The following is a 2,448-nucleotide window of genomic DNA, read 5'->3' on the forward strand; positions in this document are numbered from 1 at the left end:
TACATATGCACAGGTGGTGATGCTCACAGCTTATTCCTGACTCTGTGCTCTGGGATTCTTTCTGACTATGCTTTAGAGAACCAGATGGGGTCCTGGGGATCTAGCCAGGGTTGACCAGATGCAAGGCAAATGCTTTAATCATTATACCCATCTTATCTCTTTTGAGCAACTGTACATGTCCTGGAACTCATCTCTAACCACTTGACTCTCTCTGGATGGGGCACCCACTCTAGTCTGGTTCACAAAGGGACATGGCAGTCACAGCTGACCAGAAATGGCTTCCTGGGTCACAGAGGATGTGGGCAAAAACTTTCCATTAGAATAGACACAACAGGAGCTGGAGAGATAGTCCGGAGGCTAAGTCATTTGCCTTGTACATGATCTGGGTTCGATCCCAGCACCTTATGTGTCCCTGAGAGGAATGACCCCAGAAAGCAGAGCCAGCACTAAGCTCTGAAAACCACTGGGTGCAACCCCAAAACAAAACAAAACAAAAAGAACAGGGACTAGAGCCCACTGGCCTGGTCACTGGCCTGGTCCACTCTGCATGACCTGTGGACAAAGGCCCTAGCTTCAGGCTTGAGCTTTGCTTCCCTCAATTTTAAAAGAGAGGAAAGTGATGCATTTTATCAAGTTATCAAGATACAATAAACAGGATAAGAGCAAGTGAATGGAACCCTTAACACAATAAAAAAAAATCATTCCAGCAAATGATGTTTTTCTGTACTAGTAGCGTCATCTGCAACTTATTAATGTTTTCCAGGTTGCTTCTAATTCAGGTCACCTCTGGGAAGACTCTAACAGATGAACCAATTCTGCTATAGATTATGGGGCCTGGGCAAAATCACACTTCTGACAGAGGGGGTGGAGAGAGGGGAAGGTTCATTTCTGCCAGGAGTGGTGGTCTCTGAGCCCCTCAACACTAATTGTGTGGAGGAGATCCAAGAGGGCGTGGGGACAAGAGCAGCCTTTGTAGGTACGTACAAAGGCCATTGTGCTGAAGGAGTTTCTGGTACAGAGCCAGGAGCCAGAATTAGAATTAAATACACATACTTTCTTTTCTGCAGAAAGATGAGAATAATAAGCTTGCCCAGTGCTAATCTCTGCCAGGCATTGTCTTAAGGCTTCACGTGTCTTTACTCATTTCCTCCTCGTCACAGCACAGCGGGGTGAAAACTATTATTACCTTCGCTTTATAGATAAAGAAACTGGGGCATTGACCTATTTCGAAAAGCCTGTTCATAAGCCCATAACAGCTTGCCTGAACCTTGTGTCTATCACTTGCCGTCGGTCCTCCAGGCGCCATGGTGGGGATGCCACTCCTCTAAGTTGAGTGTTTTCTTGCACCTCCAATTTCTTCCCAGAGGGCTTGTGGAGACGTGCGCAGTACTGGGGTCTGTGGGGAAAGTGTGGCGTGGTGGTTCATGTGGCCGGACAGTGAAGCGCAGCCGGAGGAATCGTGCCTGTGCTTGCTGAGCACCTGGTTGACCCAGGTTCTATCCCTGGCACCTCATATGGTCCCCCAAGTACTTCTGGGGGTGATTCCTGAACAGAGCCAAAAATAGGCTCTCGGAATTGCAGGCATGGCTCCCAGACCCCAAACCACCCAAATCAATCAAGCTGACTTGAGAAGATGGGGATGCAGGCAAAATTACTCTGAATTCCATGTACATTCTGGATTACTGAAGCTGGAAGGGGAGTGCAGGTTTCAGGTAGCCTGTGGACCACCCGCCCTGTTTCCTCCCCACCCCCCGGCCCACAGGCCTATTAGCTGTGTGCTCATGGATATAGAATCACGAGATTTTCGAAGAGAAACCAAGCCCTGGTGTGTAGCAAGAACCAATGTCTGTGGTGTAAACACTGCTAAATCACGACCCAGTTCAACCTGCAGAAGACCCCTGAGCTTGAAGTCAGGGAGAAGCACACGCAGGTGGACCTGTGCCGCCGTGGGAGCCTGGAGAGCACTGAAGGGGACTTTGCCTCAGTTCTGAACTGTCTTGTTTTTCCAAAGGTGATTTATTTGATTAATTTAGTTTGGGTTTTGCAGCTTCACCCAGGGTGTACACCTGGCTCTGTGCTCAGGATCTCTCCTGCCAGTGCTCAGGACATGTGTGGTGCTGCGGGTTCAACTGGAATTGGCTGCCTACAAGGCGAGTGCTTTAACCCCTGTTATCTCCTCTCCTCTCCTCTCCTCTTCTCTCTCTCTCTCTCTCTCTCTCTCTCTCTCTCTCTCTCTCTCTCTCTCTGACTCTCTCTCTCTCCTCTGACCCAAAGGTGATTTTGTTTTATTTTCAAAGTCAAACCAAAATTAATCATATGGAATGTGGTAGGTTCAGGAGAAAATTTCCTGATTTAACCATTTGTGGAGTATCAGTTTGTTTTCTTTTGTTTTGTTTTTAATTTTTGGGCCACACCTGGTGATGCTCAAGGGTTACTCCTGGCTCTGGA

This window comes from Sorex araneus, chromosome 2 (genome assembly GCF_027595985.1).
Source record: "Sorex araneus isolate mSorAra2 chromosome 2, mSorAra2.pri, whole genome shotgun sequence".
NCBI lineage: Eukaryota > Metazoa > Chordata > Mammalia > Eulipotyphla > Soricidae > Sorex > Sorex araneus.